This window comes from Abramis brama (assembly GCF_963993115.1).
Source record: "Abramis brama genome assembly, chromosome: 7".
NCBI classification, from domain to species: domain Eukaryota; kingdom Metazoa; phylum Chordata; class Actinopteri; order Cypriniformes; family Leuciscidae; genus Abramis; species Abramis brama.
The window spans coordinates 2402101-2424098 of NC_139969.1; the positions used below are offsets into that span (position 1 = coordinate 2402101).

The 21998-nt window shown below is 36.5% G+C and overlaps 1 long non-coding RNA gene across 1 annotated transcript in view; it reads right to left on the minus strand.

Annotated features, from left to right (window-relative positions):
* Positions 1-21998, minus strand: part of LOC311087567 — a 33422-nt gene that overhangs the window by 4548 nt on the left and 6876 nt on the right. Inside the window, exon 3 of the long non-coding RNA XR_014607303.1 lies at positions 13203-13330. This is a non-coding gene — a long non-coding RNA (uncharacterized lncRNA). The remainder of the gene's footprint in view (positions 1-13202; positions 13331-21998) is intronic.

The following is a 21998-nucleotide window of genomic DNA, read 5'->3' on the forward strand; positions in this document are numbered from 1 at the left end:
ACTGTCTTTGGTTCACTGCAGTTTTAAGGAGGAAATACTCAGCAATGGAGTCGACTTATGAATTCACATGGTTTGTCTTAAAGCACATTAAAAACACCACATAGACACATAAACAACATTAAAAGCTGGATTTTCACCACAGGAGGACTTTAATATTATTAAATGGAGTTATCATGAACTAACAATGAACAGTTGTATTTTTATTTACTAACGTTAACGAAGATTAATAAATATTGTAGCGAATGTACAGCCACTTTAGTAACATTTACACACACCAAATTTTACAGTTTTATTCCCATCTATATTCTGAAGGTTTTTATAGAGGGGTTTCTTCATACATCATTCAGCCAACTTTATAGAATATTTTATTCCTAAAAACATGATGAATATGTATTTTTCATGACTCTTAACAGTTTTTTCTGATTTATACAGTGATGAAAAGAGATATCCAGAATCCCCTCAGTAAAAACCTTTAACTCTAATGAGTCAACAAAATGAAACAAGAATTTTTAGCCTGGCTTTATCCAACGTTCAGATTTATTTTCTGGAAATGTATGCAAATTAGTGCAGATTTAATTAAATACCGGCTGATTTGCATGTTTACACATAACGAAGTTTCAGAAAACTTAACAACTGTTTTAATGTACTGTGATTAATCAACTGTGGAAGTGTGTTGATCTCTATTAGTTAAACATCACCTGTGGTTTACTGGCTTCATTCTGCACCACTTCACCGTATCCCTCTCTTCAGTGTGTGTGTGTGAGTGTGTGTGTGTGAGTGTGTGTGTGTGTGTGTGTGTTGGGTCAAACTATTTCTTCTGACCGCTCTGGATCCTCTGGAGACACACAGAACGAGGTCGAGCTCGAGAGTTTCTGTCTCTCGTCTGTGTGTGTGTTAATAGGAGATCTTCAGTTTTAATAGACCATTTTCACAGAGCTTTTCATTATCTTTTTTTAAACCATGAAATGAGACCCAGAGGGCAAATACTGATGGTACGACACACACACACACACACACACACACACACTGCTCTTAAATCAGTCACTTTCTCCAATGACGTCGCCTGTACCGTTTCATTCGGTGAAAATACACAGATATAGACAGATCTGAAACACTAAAGTTAATGTCACTCGTATTTTTATACATAGTATAGTAATATAGTCTTTAAATACTACACACTTACACTACCATTCAAAAGTATTCAGTAAGGACGCATTAAATTGATCAAAAGTGACAGTAAAGGCATTTATAATGTTACAAAAGATTCTATTTCAAATAAATGCTGTTCTTTAGAACTTTCTATTCATAGAAAGAATCCTGAAAAATAAAATGTATCAGAGTTTCAGCTTTTTTAACATTGATAATAATCATAAATGTTTCTCGAGCATCAACACAAGATTTCTGAAGGATCATGTGACACTGAAGACTGGAATAATGATAATATGTTCAAAAATACATAAAAAAATCACCTTTTTTGGATCACATGACAACAGTGTGAAATATTTATTGTTGTTTACTGCATACTTTCACATGTTATATATGCTTAAAAAAAAACTATAAGTAGTTCATACATGCAGTACACTAGTATTCCATTCTGAACAACGAGTATTCGCTGATTCGAGGACCCCTGGGTTTGTAGGTGTCCGACCCATATGCCAGACGGTAAACACAGGTGGCACAAACGCACGGGTCATCTGCTTCCAAATATAATGCAGTGATGAGAAAGCAGAAACTGACCCCATACAGGCCCACAGCTCAGCCCAATCTATTTATGACTTATTCTGCACACCTGTAAAGTTTACCAAGACTTCAGGAGCGCGACTCCAAGAGCTGCCATATATACAGTATATTTTAATATAAATATATTATATATACTGTATATATACATCCATCCATCCATCCTTACATTTATCCATCCTTCCATCATCCATCCATCCAATATCCATCCATTTTTCTATCATCCATCCAATATCCATCCACTTTTATTTATTTAAAATCTTACTTAATTCACACACACACACAATATATATATAAATTCAGATATTGAATACATAAGTAGGCCTACATGTAGAATCAACATTTCTGTCTCTCTTATAGATGGGATGTTTTTCCCTTGTGCTAATCGCAAAGCATTCTTGAATTCTCCACGCAAGATGCAATGAAAGTAACTTGGAAATCAGCATAATCCTGCATAAACCTTTCATTGTTGCCACCGTGAGAAAGAGCATTGCCACCCCAGAATTATATAAAATAATAATGCAAGCTTTGTTTCCTTTGCCACTGCAGTTCACAAAATAATGCCAAGAAAACACGTATTTTTGCTGCAGCGCGCCCAGTGTAAATGACTCTTATGAACCGGTTCTTTGTCAAAAACACAGTGCAGCCCAATTCAATTTACTGTTTTTCCGTTTTACTGCTTCTCGGCTAACTTTCATTCAGTAACACTTTACAATAAGGTTCACTAGTTAACATTAGTTAACTACATTAGTTGACATGAACTAGAATGAACAATACTTCAATACAGCATTTATTAATCTTAGTTGATATTAATTTCAATATTTACTAATACGTTATTAAAATCAAAGGTTGTATTTGTTAACATTAGTTAATGCACTGTGAACTAACATGAACAAACAATGAACAGCTGGATTTTTATTAACATTAACAAAGATGAATAAATACAGTAACAAAGGTATTGCTCATTATTAGTTCATGTTAGTTAATACATTAACTAGAGTTAACTAATGAACCTTATTGTAAAGTATTTCCTTTAATTATTTTTAAACAGTATGGATGATTACTTTGTGGTTTCCCAAATTCATGAATGTGTATGTCAGGCCACAAATCCACAAAAAACTATGCATGAGTGTTTGTCAGCCCTCGTCGTCCTCATGCCACCCGATAAATCATCTTCTAGATCCTGAGATATGATGGACAGGAGGGGGAACGTGAAACCCTGCGGGCCCTCAGGAGCCCCAGCTGAGGGGACGCTTTCTTGACATGCTGGAAAGGTTTTAAGCAGCGGGCGGGAGAAAAGAGATGAAGTTTGATGACGAGGAGGAGGAGATGAGCACTAAAGCGGCAGTTCAGAAAACACTGAGACGACTACACCGTGTCCTAACCAGACGCGATGCGATAAGATTCCAGCGACAAATAATGTGTCGGTCTACACTAGATGCGACGCGACTGCAAGATGCGTAAAAATCAATCAAAACCCACAGCCAATCAGAACATTATATTAGTTTTTTTATATTTTAATAACATAGTTATATGTAATAATTTTAAGTCATATGAGTTCTGAAGACAAATACATTTATAAACAAGGCATGCAAAATAATTTGGTAGTTGAAAAACAACATGAACTATTATTTTAAAAAATCAATCAAAACACACAGCCAATCAGAACAGTGTGTGGGCGGAGTCGGACAATCAGAACAGCATGTGGGCGGAGTCAGACAATCAGAACAGCGCGTGGGCGGAGTCTCGCGGCACCAAAAATGGATAAGTACATAATCAAATTCACAAATATTACACCATTTAAACATTATTAAAAATACATAGGCTACTGAGTTACTAAAACAATCTTTGTCAAAGAATACACTTGTTTGTTCACAGTTTGAACGTTCTTGTTTCCATTTGTTTAATTTCAAGATCTGAGGTGAATTATCCATTGTTGCTTTTACAGCCTCAAAGCTGGAGCACTAAATGATATTCAAAGTCACATTACACGCTTTTAACATTAAATAACGCACATAAACAGCACCTGAGATTATCATCGCCACACTTTGTGTTTGTTGTTCCAGCGCGACGTCGCAGAAAAATAGAAACCGTTTCTAAAATAGACTCGTCGCGTGTCGCCGTCGCGGCTGATTAGGACAAACACTGATTAACATGGAGAAGACCTTTTATCGCGTGTAGTTAGGACACGGTTTTAGAAAAACTCATAACACTAAATGTTGAAGTTGCTCCATGAACAAAAATACTGTTGTTATTTTATCCAAATAGATGCTGTTTACAGATCGTAACATTAGAATGTTTTAGTCACGCCTCGCTAGTTGCACGTGGCCGCCATTTTGGATTTCGGATCAAAACCATTAGAGCCATTAGCTCGTGTGATAGTAATATGGATCTTAGTAGTATTTTAAGTGATAATTGATTCTATAAACAGCTATAAAAGATACATTTCGGCTTTCTCCGGCTCCCTGCACCGGGCGTAATGCGAAACCGGAAGTGTCTAAGCACACCCTCGCTGATCCGAAATCCAAAATGGCGGCCATGTGCAACCATAGATATCATATATAAAGGCTAGATGTCTCGTTTATATATGATATCTATGCGTGCAACTAGCAATAGAATTGAATGTGTAGAGAGAGAGGAGGGAAGATACAGCAAGATATGAGGTGAAACGGGAACAGAACGTGTTCAGATTGTGTTGTGCCGAGTAAATGAAGCATTCCTGATGAGGTAATGTCTTCTCTGCTTAAAGAATTAACGACAGCATGTCGTTTAACATCCAGTGCATTTACAGTTAATGGCGTGCTCGTGTTTAATTGCACATTCCCTCCAGCGCTCTCTCACAAGAGCTAACTCACATTTATATAGTTTATCATGAGAAAAGACCTCAGTAATCTCACGTTTCGGAAAAGATCTCAAAAACAAGCCTCAAACATTTATCATCAAATAATCTGAGCCGCTTTCCACATTGATTTCTATACTAGTGCTGTCTGCATCTAATTAAAAATGTGTAGATGTATATCACATTATGTGCGTGTTTGTTGCATATACAACACAGGTGATGAACATTTATTGGTGATGTCGTGTTTAATAATGTTTGAACCTCATTTATAGGTCTGAACTGTGTTTTTGAATAAAATGTGTTTGAATGATGTGAAGTGGGAAAACTTGTATGATTATAACTCATGCCTGATTCATATTTCACCCCAAAAATCAAAAGAGATTATATTTTGCATTAAAAAAACGTCATTTTAAGATCATGAAGACTTTATGCATCGTGACATTATTTTAAAGAAAATGAAGCATATTTGCATTACTGTAATGCATATGGACATTTTAATGTTGAGTTATTCTTATTGGATTCACAGTATTTTTTCAGTAATTTATAGTAATACTTTATTATGGTAAGAAAGTCAATCATTTTTTAATTAAATCAAACTAAATGCAGTAAAACAAATACAAACATTATTATTATTATTATTATTATTATTATTATTCATTATTATTATTAATACAGTAATCTCATTACAATAGAATGAAACTGGAATGAAGAATTGTGCTATTATTATGATGAATAATCAAAAATAAATACTTTAGTTATAATTATAATAACATTACATTAATTTTATTAGTAATATAGAATTATATAATTTTTCATACTAGTTTGATTCATTGTATTTAAGGGGAAATTGTGCTTATTTGTCATAAAAAATGTCGCAATACAAAAAAACGCTCTTCTTTATTCAAAATATAATGTCTTTATTCAATTGACTTTGGTCTGTAATATGAACTGATTCTGTTCAAAACAGAATTTCTTAAGATTCCAAATAAAGCGCCAAATGACATGAAAGTCCCGAGCGATTAAAGACACGTGAATGTAACGAGTCTTCAGAATTCTGAGCATTACCACGGCGACAGATAAACGTCAGATTACACACACACAACAGAGAGAGAGAGAGAGAGAGAGAAATGAACAGCAGAGTCTGAACGTACATCAGACCGCATCACAAAAGTCATCGTGTGTCTCATAAAAGAGCGTGAACTTGAGCAAACACACACTCTCGCTGCTTATTAATCAGAGCGGCTCATTTGCATTCAGGCCCAGACGAGGGCAACCATACAGACGAGGGCCTCGCTGTGACCTTGACCTCTAGGGCCCTTCTCGCTCAAGCGTTCCCACGGTTCGGGACGAGCCCCACAAAAGCACTCGGGACGAGCGTTCGACTGAATATTTACGTTCAGAGCCGTCTAGACACACATTGTCTGTCCACAAACGTCCAGCGGCCCCCTTCTGAGATTAATAATCACCAACTCCCTGAACTTCTCTAGCGTAGCGCTGGAAATTAAGCGCGGCGCGAGATCCGAGCCTGAATACTCGTTTAATTTGAGGAAAGCTGCGAGGGGACTGAAGGTTAGAGGCGTTTGTGTGTCATGATGCTCAGGTTTAGTCAGTGTTAACTTTCAGTTTTCAGAATTTGGACACATGCTTCTCTCAGCATTACACACTCATTCAAACATTCACAGTCCAGCATAACTTCAGTTTACTTTAAACATTGGTGCATTGATCATGTTTCTAGTTGAGGTGAAGTGCTGATCATTTCTGGGTAACACTTTATATTACAGTGTCCTTGTTATATTTGTTACATGCACTTACCATAGTAATAACAGTAAATTATGCATAATTACATGCAACTAACCCTCAACCAAACCCTAATCCTACCCTAACCCTATAGTAAGTACATGTAGTTGCTTAATATTACTCAGTAATTAAATATATAATTACACTGTAACCTTAAAATAAAGTGTAACCAATTTTTTTTTTATGGAATGTAAATAATTTTTCTGTGCACATTTTTATTGTTTTAAATTTAAATCTTGAATAACAATAAGTTCCTCTTGCAGCATCTCTTCTGTTTCTCTGATGATGTGGGCGGGGCAACCTGTCACTCACACGAGATCAGCCAATAGCAAACCACAACCATCCAATCAGTTCCTCACAGACACAATCAAGCCCCGCCCACATTTGTTCTTGTTACTGAAGCCGTTTCACTCGGATAAACTTCACGATAGGGAAGAAAATCTTTTTTAGGATATATAATACCATTCAAAAGTTTGGGGTCGGTATGATTTAAAAAAAATGTTTCTTCTGCTCATCAAGGCTGCATTTATTTGATCAAAAATACAGTACAAATTGTGAAATATTATTCTAATGTAAATCAGCTGTTTTCTATGTGAATATACAGTAAAGTGTAATTTATTCCTGTGATCAAAGCTGAATTTACAGCATCATTACTCCAGTCTTCAGTGTCACATGATCCTTCAGAAATCACTCTAATATGATGATTTGATGCTCAAGAAACATTTATGATTATTATCAATGTTGAAAACATTTGAGCTGCTTCATATTTTTATGGAAACAGTGATGCATTTTATTTTTAAGGATTCCTTGATGAATAGAAAGTTCAAAAGAACAGCATTTATTGGATATAGAAACCTTTAGTAACATTATAAATGTCTTTAATGTCACTTTTGATCAATTTAATGCATCCTTGCTGAATAAAAGTATCAATTTCTTAAAGTACACGGACAGCTGACCTTTTAAGCATTATATAATGTTTCTTAAAGCTTTAATGTTTGTTTGCTTTTGCCACTTTTACACATTTAATCATTCATTCAACATCTATAAAAGCAAAATTACATTTTTGACAGTTCAAGTTTCTTATTATTTATTATTATTTCAGGCCCATTTAGTTTTTAATTCCTTTTCAGCACATAAAGGGTGCAGTCAGCATCTCTCATCCACTTCCTGTTCCTGCTGTGATCTGATTGGCTGCCGTCATGCGCAGGAGGATGCTGTGACATCATTACTATTTAGTGTGTTTTGTGCATCACATTTGGCGAATGCGATGGTCCTACGACCCCCAAACACACACAGCGTCCGTTGACGCGTGATACACTGAATTTATAGCTTGTGTTTCGCAGGGGGCGGAGCTTAAGAGTCATTTGCATGTGTGTTTGTCATTGCATCTGTTCAGGCTGAATGGCATATGTTCAGCCAGTGAAGAGTATGCAAATGGACACTTGCACCGATCCAGACACTATTCTGTCTTCGCGACACACACACACACACACACACACACACACACACACGTGGATGGTTTTAATGGGTTTCATTCAGACCCAGACAGACACCCCCCTCCCCTAAAACTACCCCAGACATGAACCCCAAACCCCTCATGTTCAAGTGCAAACCCCCTTCACACCCTAATCACACACACACACACCGGCACAGACAAACTCATGTCAGGCACAAGCGACATTTTTGCTGTTCTGTAACCACACACACACGCACGCTCACACACACACACATTTACTTAGCTATCTAAATGGGGACATTCCATAGACGTAATGGTTTTTATACTGTACAAACTGTATATTCTCTTCCCTTACACTAACACGACCACTAGACCTACCCATCACACACACACACACACACACACTAACCCGACCCCTAAACCTACCCATCACACACACACACACACACACTAACACAACCGCTAGACCTACCCATCACACACACACACACTAACCCGACCCCTAAACCTACCCATCACACACACACACACACACACACACTAACTCTACTCCTAAACCTACCCATCACACACACACACACACTAACTTTACCCCTAAACCTACTCATCTCACTCACACACACACACTAACTTTACCCCTAAACCTACTCATCTCACTCACACACACACACTAACTTTACCCCTAAACCTACTCATCTCACACACACACACACACTAACTTTACCCCTAAACCTACTCATCTCACTCACACACACACACTAACTTTACCCCTAAACCTACTCATCTCACACACACACACACACACACACTAACTCTACTCCTAAACCTACCCATCACACAAACACACACTAACTTTAGCCCTAAACCTACTAATCACACACACACACTAACTCTACTCCTAAACCTACCCATCACACACACACACACTAACTTTAGCCCTAAACCTACTAATCACACACACACACTAACTCTACTCCTAAACCTACCCATCACACACACACACACTAACTCTATTCCTAAACCTACCCATCACACACACACACACACACACACATTAACTGTACCCCTAAACATACTCATCACACACACAAACACACACACACACACACACACACTAACCCGACCCCTAAACCTACTTATCACACAAAACTTTCTGCATTTTTCTGTATTAATTACTTTTATTTTTATAACAGATTTACAAGTGAGGACGTCCCTTAAGGGAGGATTTTGGAGATTTTGTCAGTTTTAGTCACTTCTGGGTACAAATATGTCCCCAAAATATAGTTAAGTAGGTACACACACACACACACACACACATTCACTCATAAACACACATTCACACACACACTCACTCACTCACTCACACACACAGACACACACACTCACTCACTCACACGCATACACACACACACACACACACATACATTCACTCATAAACACACATTCACACACACTCACTGACTCACACACACTGTGTCACTCACTCACTCACTCGCACACACACACACACGCATACACACACACACACCTTATACACAAGCGTACACACGCATACACACACACACACACACACACACACACACTTGTCTCCACCATTGCACACTGTATATTAACAAAACATACTGTATGTTGATTATATAAATAGTGTTGTTTGCAGTCATGCTTCACTGTCATTATTGCTGTCAGTATCGCATGTTAGTGTCAGTGATGTTCAAACAGTAAAGTTGAGTGTGTGCATCGTCAGAATTTGGTGTAGAAACTATAAAATTTCACAATTAATACCAAGAAACAGCAGTTAACACATTGAATTGAACACACGGAAATGTGTGCATGCGTCTTCAGTCGTGCATGTGCACCATTTTAAAAAGTGTTTTATAACACAACATGAGGAACGGGGACAGTGAAGTTCAGTTCGGGCGACTGATGAATAAAGAGGATGTTTGCTTTGAGTTTCATCTCTGTCCTCAAACCCACAGGAGGACGTCAAAGTCTCCGTGTTTCCACAAGGGGAACGAAACACACGGATTCTGTCCTACATCTCTGACAGCTTCACTTCATCTATAAATAAACGTGTCGCGGCAGAATTAGAAACTAATTTAAAACTGTCTTAGACCCAGTTCATTTCAAGTCCCTGACAGTGGACAGAACCTCACGCTCACACTGGCGTCTCTAACGTCTCAGTTCTTTCACACAGACATCACTGAAAATGAACAGAGAGAGAATGAACACTTTTGCTGAAGCCGTAGTTGTAGATGAGATCTCAACAGCGACTCAAACTCTGCCCAGATATGAAAGTCTTCAATCAAAGGTCAAAGATCTCAGGCTGAACTCGGGCTGCACCATTTGGAGAGAAAAAAGAAAAGATAAAATGTTTCCTTTTTTCTTTCTGATAAAAATTCCAATTGCAATTTAAAAATTATAAAATCGATTTTACAATTATTATTATTATTATTATTATTATTACTAAATTGCAATATTAAAATAAGAAATAATACTGTTGTATTATTTTACTGTAAATAAACATCTAGTATTTAAAAATATATAATAATAATAATATTAATAAATTACTATTATTATCATTTTATTATTACTAAATTAAAATATTAAAATAAGAAATATTACTGTTGTAGTTTACTGTAAATAAACATCTAGTATTTAAAAATATATAACAATAATATTAATAAATTACTATATTATAATTTTATTATTATTACTAAATTAAAATATTGAACAAAAATAATACATATTACAGTTGTATTGTTTTACTGTAAAATAAAACATCTAGTACTAGAGAAAAATAAAATAATAATATCAAATTACTATTATTGTTGTATTATTATTATTATTACTCAATTAAGATATTAAAATAAGAAATATTACTCTTGTATTTTACTGTTAAATAATAATACAATAAGCATATATTATTATTAAAAATTATAATACATATTACAGTTGTATTGTTTTACTGTAAAATAAAAAATCTAGTACTTGAGAAAAATATAATAAAAAATATTCTTATTTTATTTTACAGCACAGCTGTAAAAATGACTCTGGAACCATTTCTTGAAATGAATTACAGCCTTTGTTATTTGATAATCACACTAATCTGTATCGCGATGTATTTCAGTCAATCAGGCGGCCCGAATGATCTGAGCCACATTGATTTTATAGCTCTACCACTACATGACATCTCTTGACTCATTTGTGTCTGTCTTTATTTATTTCTTAAGAGAAACATATTGATACTTCATTAAAACACAACTGAGGCTTCCATTAAGCGTCCCGAGCCTCGAAAGAGAACATGCTTCTAAATCATGATCTATGAAGCTCATCTGTTGTTTTCTATCATGTTCAACCACATGCACTTTCCGAGCAAACTAACTAATTACTCTCAGTCCTCCTATTAGACGTCACGTTTCGGTCTCCCTCCCTCTCATTGGTCTTTACAGGGAGTGATTTGCATATGAGGGGCCTCCCGTCTCGCCATGCCTCGCTTTCCATATGTCAGCGACAGAAAATGCGTCTTTGAATGGATTGTTTCTCCCGTCGAGTGATTTGCATGCTCACGATCCGCGTTCACGAGCGATCAGCTGCTTTCTCCGACCCCTCCCCCGTCTTCAGCTAAATCAAGGATATGCAAATGCAATTAGACAGAGTTTATGAACCGCTAACGGTCGCACAGATGGCAAACGGTGGAAGACGACGCCATCTTTTGGAGGGAAACGGCTGGTTGGCAGAAGTAGCCGCCATTTTGTGTGTTGTGGTGCCAGCCAGATGCTCTTCACAGCGACGGGCGAACGCTGGCAGACGGGCACTGAGATGCGCTCCATTTAAAGAGAGCGTTAAAACAAAGAGACCAGACATAATGAGACCACAAACCAGTGTGTGGGAACACAGAAACACTAAAGATGCATCTGTACAAGAGCCACCATTATGTACTTAAATGGTGAAGTGTGTGCCGAACCCTTTCTTTGAATACTTTCCCCTAATATTCAGTCACTTTAAATCAGTGATTGACTTCTTGAAAAGTGATGCTTTTAAAACACTGATCTCAACTCAACTCAACTTTGATTTATAAAGCACTTTCAAAACCATTAGAATGGACCAAAGTGCTGTCCATAAATAGTAAATAACTCTAAAATAGAAACATAAAATAACATCAAAACATGACACAGAGAAAATCATGCAGTTCTCAGACCTAATCAAACGCTAAAATAACTAAGTCTTCAAGTCCTTTTTAAAAATATCCATGCTTGAGGATTTTAAAGATAATGGAAACACGTTCTCAAGCGCAGGAGCCGCAGTGATTCTGTTTGTTTGAGCAAATGGACAAGTTTGTTTGCCAACTTCTGACTCAACTAATCATGTTGGGGCGGGACTGTTTGACCAATGGCAGACAGTGTCACAGAAGTAACACTTCTCACTTAGTTTTTGTTTGTTTGTTTGTTTGTTTTTGGCTCTTGAGTAAGCAACCACCTGGAAACCCCCCAGAACACCTTAGCAATCAAAGTCTGCGTCCACCTTAGCCCGTATTCAACTTATTTTTAAAATTACAGTGTTTAACAGTGGCATTTGTGGTGAAAAACTACATTACCCACGATGCTGTACCAAACCTTCCACCAATCACAAGCAAACCAAGATCTCTTTAGCTCCGCCCACTCCCATGAAGCACTGCGAATGACATAATCGAGTCAATCTTCCCATGCTTCAGTATATTTGTATGTATATGCATATTTTGCAATAAACTTAAAATATATTGTTTCTATAGATAGAATCGCCATTTTTAAATGCATAGTTTTATATTCCTCCATTGTTTTTAATTCGATTATGTCATTCGCAAAGCTTCATGGGATTGTAGTTCTTTCCCTCACTAAAGCCATTAAGTTCAGTTTTGTCTTCTTGACTGATTTTCAAATACTTTTTTTGCTTCAAATCAAGTTTGTAATGTTATAATAATAATAATAATAATTCATTACATTTATATAGTGCTTTTCTGGGCACTCAAAGCGCTGTAGAAGGGGGAATCTCCTCAACCACCACCAGTATGTATTATGATTCTTGGCTTGCTTCATGGCTCATTACGCTTTAAAGATTGTTTTTCATTGGAAAAAATACTTCCAGAACCAACACTAACACACTCTATATTAGCAGCAACACACGCTGTAATATACAAATGAAAAAAAGTTGTGCAATTCTGTTTGTTGCCACAGAAATGACACGCGTCACATTTTAAGAAGGCTAATCATCTTTTGAGTCTGACCGAGTGAGAGCGAGAGCTGCGTTGAGTGTAATTTATTAATAATGTGTTGATTGGAACAGTGTCTTGGTAATGAAACTCGATCGCGTAGTAAAACCCAGCGCTGGTCCGCTCACCTCGGCTGATTCTCCTTTCTCTTTCCCATATCAATCTCTCACTCTTCCCACTCTTCCCAGTCTCCGCAGAGGACGAGAGTCCGTGAACTTCACATGTCTATCTCTCCATCTCTCTCGCACAGCCTTCTCTGCGGACACAAAAAGACAGATTGCTCGATATGCCTAAATATGCAAATAGTTACAGTTAATGAAATGTGTGTATTTCTAAATACAAATAGGGGAAATGAGTGTGTGTGTGAATGTGCTTGTGGTTTTTTTTGTTGGTAATAATTAGAGATGCATCGCCACCGATACTAGATTTATCAGCCGATATACCGATAGCTGATTGTTCAGAATGATTATCTGCTGATACCAATGTTATAACAATAGTTAATAGAAAAATAAAATAAAAACTGGAATGTTTGCATGCAACTTTATTGCACATCAGTTCAGTTCACTTTATTAGCCATTTGCAGTGTAAAACCACATAAGGTAGTTTTCAATAAACACTTGTCATCATGGCAAATTTATTCAAAAACATACATATATAATTACAGTAAATAAGTTCTCTAGTGTTTTTACAGCTAACTAATGAACTGTGGATGACTTTCCTGAGGTAAATGCAAGATTAAGAGACATTGTTCACAAGCGGTTTTACTGACGTCTATCCGCGATTGAAACACTGATTTAGAGATTACATGATATACATTTCAGTTAGTTTTACTGTATCTTTTAACATTCCTTCTGATGTTCATGCATGTTTTTTCATGCAATAACTTGTAAAGTGGAGGAAAAGACTGACTGCGACATTACAGCGATTCATCACTTCACATTTAAGGGCGTCGAAGCGTCATTTATTGTTCGAATTTCGTGATAAAATGGACGAAATTTGAAAGCTGAGACTTTGTTTCTTATCACAAGTATCAAAGCTCTTTGCGATTATTGGAATTTAATGCGATATTCTCACGATAACTCGCCCTAAATTCAACACAAGAGAGATTTTCTTCACACAGTTGCATGTGTTAAACAGACACATTGAATATCTAAGGCTGTAATTACAGTTTATGATTGCAGTGACTACAATATAAGGATGATATTTGATCGTTTTATGTCGATCCAAAGTTATCTGAAGCCTTCTCATATGATCAAGACTCAACATTCTTAGTCAAACGCTCAGATTTTTCCTAGTATCATCCTCAGGTTCGATCTAGAACGCGGTCAGACTTTCTGTTGTGTTTGTCGTTTTTGACAAACATGATTATTGAGTTTTTATAGCATATATTGACACAATTGTCTCCTGTAGAGCTTCTTCACAGCTGAAATTAATGCATTTTGCAACATTAACTGTTATTGTCCTGCTTATCACTGCTTTGAAACAATCTGTATCTGTACAGAGCGCTGAATAAATGCGTAAAGTGTGAGCTTTTTCTTTATCATAGTAATTAATAATAGTAATTCAATTTTACATTTATACATGCTTTTACATTGCATTCAAGGTATACATTTTCATACTTGCATTCATGAATTGGTGGATATGAGACAGGAATGGGAAGCATTAGTTATGCATGCATGTTTGCTACTGTACAATTCTCTGGCGAGTGTAAGATGTGTTTTCTGTGAACTTAAACACACACACACACACACACACACGTTCTGGACCGTAAGAGCTTTTTATTTGTTTCCCTGCTGGTTGGCATTTATAATTTGTATCCATAGTAACGACCCTGTTCTCCGGCTCCCTCTGCCACGGAGAAGGAGGGAACGAAGCTGAAGCTGACTGCGATTGGTCTGGATATTTGGGGTCAGTTTCTGCTGATGCTGATCGTCTGAATGCATCAGATAAGCTAGTTAGATGCAGGTGGCCAGAGAGCAGAATAAAAGAGCTTAGCCGCTCATTTCAGTAGTTTATCTGTGTCCAACTGCACAGACATGAAACTGCATCCGCAACCATATTATGAAGTATTTGAGTAAAACTGCATATTCACTGCAAACATCAGCAGGCCCTCAGAGGCTGAAGGGCACTTTCACGTTCACCCTCCACAACATCTCTGTATCTCCAGTGCTAATGCTTCTTTAGCAAATCTAGCTTTTCTTTACTATTATATATCATTTTTTATTTATTTTTTACCTTTATTTAACCAGGAAGAGACTCATTGAGATTAAAAATCTATTTTTCAAGAGTGTCCTGGCCCAAGACAACACATATTAACTTTTATATGAAATGGGTCTTGTTAAAAGGCATTCAATTACATGAACTATTGGCAGGATAGCAATAGCTAAACAGAAATTTGACTATTAATTAAGATTATTTCACATAAAAGAATTAAATAACGTCTTTTCAGATTTGGAGCAAATTATTAAATGAAGACAAAAAAAAGTCTTTACTATATCGTGCATTGATGAATCATTCGAATTATAACCAATTTTGAGTTTAAATGCAATCTCATATGCATCATTTTAATAACAGTAACATACTGTAAAGATTACAGTAAAGAACTGTTTTGCTGCTTTTACAGGTGTGCTGTTTAATTTTACAGTATAATTGTAGTTTATGATTTACAGTACTCTTGTAAATTTACAGGCTTACTGGCAGCCGAAATTGGCAGTAAGTTGCTGTAAATTTTACAGCAATTTTTTACAGTGAAAAAGTTCATTATTTTGATTATTGGGTGTAATAGAGTAGTAGGTCAACATGAATGTTTAAAAAGCATTATTACATTATTGCAGCACCTCTATTCCCAGTCTGTCTGAAACGCTCGGACTGAGTTCTGGTTTCAACTAAGCCCCTCCCACAAAAACTCGAAGTGCTCTGATTGGCCAGCTTACCTAGTGCGTTGTGATTGGCCAAGTGTGTGTCGGAAATGTAACGGCCCTTACCATGATCTCTTCAGCTTCTTTTAAACACAGTTAATAATGTCGCTGGTTATACCGTATCAGTTCGAGCCCGAAAGAGCAGATGATCAAGCTGATTGATCTGAACCAAACTCGCACGACTTGAGCAGAACATTTTCAGTCTTATTATACAGTTTTACTCTGCCAGGTTCAGGAAGCTGTTCTCTGTAACATGCATTTTGCAAAAGCAAACTTTTGTGTTATACTGCTCAGGAATAGCATTATAAATAAATCGTCATAGCATCATAGTGTCGGCCCAGATGTGGATTCCACGTGTGCCGGATCTGGGCCGGATCTGGACCGACACTATGTTTAACCTCTGAAAGCAAAAGTGCATCCAAACACACAGCATCTCCGCGACATGATGACAATCCCTGAATCCTCATCGTCTTTGTGTACGCCTTTGGACGGCATTATGCCTATATTTCACATTGTGTTGTGGATGTTTGAGGACGTATTATCTGGATCAGTGTTCTCTATTAGACAGAATAAGTCGCTTTGTGCGAGACTATGAGCTTTGTAAGTTTGCAGATCATATACACACACAAACAGACACAAGGAAAACATTAAAAGCATCATATAACCCCTTCAAAAATCGCAGCGACAGCATTATTACGAGGAAAAACATGATTCCCTTGATTTTAAAAAAATATATATTTTATTTATATTTTTAGTAAATCTCTTTTTTTTTTAAATACTTGCACATATTTGATATGATTGATAACGTGTTATCAAAAATGCCAGCAAGGACATCATCATATTTCATATCGTCATACTCTACCGTTCAAAAAGTTAGATTTTTTTTGTAATGTTTTTGTCTCTTCTGCTCAACAAAGCTGCATTTATTTGATCAAGAATACAGTAAAAACAGTTAAATATTATTACACATTAAAAGAACAGTTTTTTTATTTGAAACATATTAAAATGCAATTTATTCCATGTGATCAAAGCTGAATTTTTGATAAATAGATTTCTCTGAGATTTTCCGATAGATTTCTCTGTATGTCTGTAAAGGCTCGCAGAACACTCACATTTCTTGATGCGGAAGCTGTATTTGTGAAGCTGTGTGTGTGTAGCTGTGTGTGTAGCTGTGTGTGAAGCTGTGTGTGAAGCTGTGTGTGTGTAGCTGTGTGTGAAGCTGTGTGTGAAGCTGTGTGTGTGTAGCACCGGCCGGTCGCTGGGAAATCACCTGCGCCTCGAGTCCTTTAAGAGGAGTTTTCAAAAGCTCGGCTCAGTCCTTCAGTACATTAACACCCTATACATCTCCTCACAATACACACGCTGATCGCCCTGAGCATCCTCGCATTGAACTAATTACAGCCAGACATTTCCATCTGAATTACACGGGAACGGAAGAAAGGAGCATGGGAGGAGAGACGCGCCGGGCCGTATTTACTGAAAGGACAGGCTTGTGTCTTTGAGTTGCAGGAACATAAAGAAGGGTAAACAAGGAACAGGAGAGCTAATTGAGCGGAACGCTATTCCCTGCGGAGAGAGGGAAAACCAGGAAAACACTGGAAGAGACTGATGAGCGTTACGGCACTGATCGCTAAACATATAGTTTTTGGTTCTTCAAAGAACTTTTAAGTGAACATTTCTTGTTTTTTTTAAAGGGACGGTTCACCCAAAAAAGAAAATTCGGTAACACTTTATTTTACAGTGTCCTTGTTACATGGCCTTACCATAGTAATAACAGTAAATTATGCATAATTACATGCAACTAACCCTCAACCAAACCCTAATCCTATAGTAAGTACATGTAGTTGCTTAATATTACTCAGTACTTAAATATATAAATACACTGTAACAATGACACCTTAAAATAAAGTGAAACCGAAAATTGTCATCATTTACTTCAACTAAACCTGCATGAACTTCTGTTGAACATAAAGGAAGGTATTTTGAAGAATGTTGGTAACAGTTGCTCGTCCTGTGGAAAATAGTATGGAGGTCAATGGAGACCAGAAACATTCTTCAAAATATCATCTGTTATGTTCAGAAGGAGAGAGAAATTCATACAGGTTTAGAACATCTTGATGTTGAGTAAATATTGACAGAATTTTCATTTTTGGGCGAACCGTCCCTTCAAGACCAGTTCAAACCAAGAACAATAACTATAATGATATTTTATTAGTGTTCACGCCAATGAATGATAACATTGTTTATTCTGAGCGCATGCTGTCGCTTTAAATGCTCGACTCTTTAAAGCAGGATGGATTCTGATTGGCTGTCATCATTTGGAAAAAACTGTGAAATATTATTATAATGTAAATCATCTGTTTTCTATGTGAATATATAGTAAAGTGTAATTTATTCCTGTGATCAAAGCTGAATTTTCAGCATCATTACTCCAGTCTTCAGTGTCACATGATCCTTCAGAAATCATTCTAATATGATGATTTGATGCTCAAGAAACATTTATGATTATTATCAATGTTGAAAACAGTTCATATTTTTGTGAAAACCGTGATGCAATTTATTTTTCAGGATTCTTTGACATCTTTAGTAAGATTATAAATGTCTTAGTCACTTTTGATCAATTTAATGCATCCTTGTTGAATACGAGTATTAATTTCTTTAAAGAAAAATCTTGCTGACCTTTCTTAAAGCTTTAATGTTTGTTGTTTTGCCACTTTTACACATTTAATCCATCATTTAATAACTTTGAACGGTAGTGTACGTCATAGACTCGTATTATAATATTTATACACAAAACATGTAATGCAAAGAAATCATGATGTAAAATATTTTCATACAACGAGGCCTCTTGGTTTTACAGGTCTTATATGCTTGATTTTCAAATTCATTAAAGTTATGCGTATTTTAAAATGAAATATCCGCCCTGACATCATCAAATGTTTGTCATTTTTGTGTTTCCACAGACTTCAACAGTTATTCCTGGAGCCAGAAATGATATTCCAAACATTTTCCCATGTTCAAAAGTGGACCAAATTCACCGTTTCAACAGTCCACACACACACACACACACACACACACAGCTGGACCCCTATTATTTGGCCATAGATCAGAGATCTCATTGAATGTGTTGCAGTGAGTTGGTGTGTTGGTCAGACACCGTCCTGTGTGTGTGTGTGTGTGTGTGTGTGTGTGTGTGTGTGTGTGTGTGTGTGTGTGTGTGTGTCTATAGAGTCTCACAAGGCCAAGTTTAACCGGACAGATGGATGATGGAAAACAATGAATAACATTTACTGCTTGATGAACTTAAATACACTAATTTGATTTAGTTTTATTCATTTCTGAAATAGAATTAGGATGTTAATGCTGTGTTTAATTTTTTTTTTGTCTCTTGATTTAGTTTGCATCTCTCCGGATCTAGAGTCAGAAGAAACCATACAGTGAAAAATAATTAAATTTCATTAGTGAATTTCATAAATGAAGAAACGGACAGTAATTTTGAAATAGTATTTTCCTATAAAACATACTCTAATAATCTTTGTTTTATTTACATGTTTTAATGTGTATGTATACTATTAAAAACTTTTGCTGATATAAATAATCTTTTGCTTTTTGATGAGCCTTTTGAGCGTTTGATTTCGCACTTTAAAAAGCAAATGCAGGTTTTTTCTTCCGGATCAGGTTTAGTGCCGTTACCTAGTAGATTTAATCATATTATATTATATTTGTACTTGAATTGATCCAGTTATTAAAGCAATATGCCACAAGATGATACCACTAAAATCACTGCAACTACTTTAAGTTGCAATATGATAAAAGACAACAATGTTTATGAAACGATATAGTAGAGAATTAGATGATCTAAAACATTTATCAATGTGAATCATAAACACAAACTGAGCTGAAGCTTCATGCATGAAACACAGACAATCTCTCTCTCCCTCTCTCTCTCTCTCTTCTCTCTGTCTCTCTGCCTCTCTCTCTCTCTCTCTCTCTCTCTCTCCCTCTCCCTCCCTCTCTCTCTCTCTCTCTCTCTCTCTCTCGTCAGACAGCTCGTTAATTTGCAGAACTTGGATGTGTGTGTGTCTCTCTCTGTCGTATATATTAGCGGTGTGACATGACCCTGGCGGGCCGAGGGGTGTTTTGTGTCTGGATGGCCGTGGGAAAAAGAAGCCCACTCTTTTCACAGCTGCGCAGCACCAATGGAGGCCCCGGGCCCCGACTCTCTCTCTCTCTCTCTCTCTCTCTCTCTCTCGCTCTCTCTCTCCCGCCCTGCAGAAATACTGCTCATTATTCAACCTCTAGTTTGCATAGAAATGTTAAAGAGGACCCGAACAACACCAGCCTCAAACATGCTCGCTTCTTTCTTTAGCTGATTGTGCATTCGGAAAGAGTCGTTTGTGCAAGTGAATTTTAATAATCGTGTGTTTTTGTTGTCGTTCTTCAACACTTAAATAAGACAGTTTAGCTGATTTTGTGCAAGTGAATTTTAAAGGGGTGGTTGATTATGATTTCACTTTTCTAACTTTAGTTAGTGTGTAATGTTGCTGTTTGAGCATAAACAACATCTGCAAAGTTACAACACTCAAAGTTCAAAGCAAAGGGAGATATTTGCTTTTACAGAAATCGCTTTTTAAGGACTACAACAAACGGCTGGTAGAGACTACACCACATTCCTCCCGGGTTAGTGACATCACCAACCCTAGAATTTACATAAACCCCGCCCCCTGAACACAATTTATAGATTATCATGACAGAATATGCTAATCAGTGACTAGAAGATAACTACACATAAGCTTCATAAATTCATCAACTAACCATTCAGAAATGTTGTCTACATGTTGTCACTTCTTGTTGAGTCTCTCCATCTTTCTGACTCTGGTTTGAACATAAAAGGCTAAAAGTTTTTGAAATGTTCAGTGCATGTGTGTGTGAGGTAAAAGGACACGAGCTCTCGAAGCTCCGCCCCCTGTGCTGGGAGCAGCAGCTCATTTGCATTTAAAGGGACAGACACAAAACGGTGTGTTTTTGCTCACCCTCAAAAAGTGACAACTTTAACATGCTATATAAAAATATCTGTGGGGTATTTTGAGCTAAAACTTCACACACACACACTCTGGAGACATCAGAGACTTATTTTACATCTTGTGAACACCCCTTTAATAATCGTGTGTTTTTGTTGTCGTTCTTCAACACTAAAATAAGACTGTTTTCAGTTTAGCTGGTTGTGCATGAGGAAAGAGTAGTTTCTGGAAGTAAATCTGAATAATTATGTTTTTTTTATTGTTCTTGAGTGCTAAAATACTGTTTGTAGTTCAGCTGTAAGTGCATTCAGAAAAGTCATTTGTGGAAGTAAATTTTAATAATTATGTGTTTTGTTGTTCTTTAACACTAAAATATCACTGTTTTTAATTTGTGCATTTAGAAAAAGTCATTTGTGGGAGTGAATTTTAATCATTTTTGGGTTTTGTTGTCTCTCGTTGTTTCTCTTTAGCACTAAAATAACACTTTTCAGTTTAGCGTCTTTAGAAGTTTCTTGTGAAAGTTCATTTTAATCATTTTCTTTATTTTTGTTGTTCTTTAGCAGTAAATAACACTGTTTTTATATAGTTTAGCTGTTTGTACATGAGAAAACGTCATTCCTGGAAGTCAATTTGAATAATTATGTTTTTTTTATTGTTCTTGAGTGCTAAAATAACACTGTCTGTAGTTTAGCTGTAAGTGCATTCAGAAAAAGTCGTTTGTGGAAATAAATCTTAATCTTTTTTTTTTTTTAAATCATTTGTAACCATGTCTTCAGTTTAGCTGCATTCAGAGAGATTTGTTTGTGGAAGTAAGTTTTAATCGTTGAATAATTGTTATCTTTTTATACTTAACTGTTTGTGCACGAGGAAAGAGTCGTTTCTGGAAGTAAATTTGAATAATTATGGGTTTTTGTCATTTTTCATGTTCTTTAGCTCTAGAAATAAGAGTGTTCTCAGTTTAGATGTTTGTGCATTGGGAAAGTGT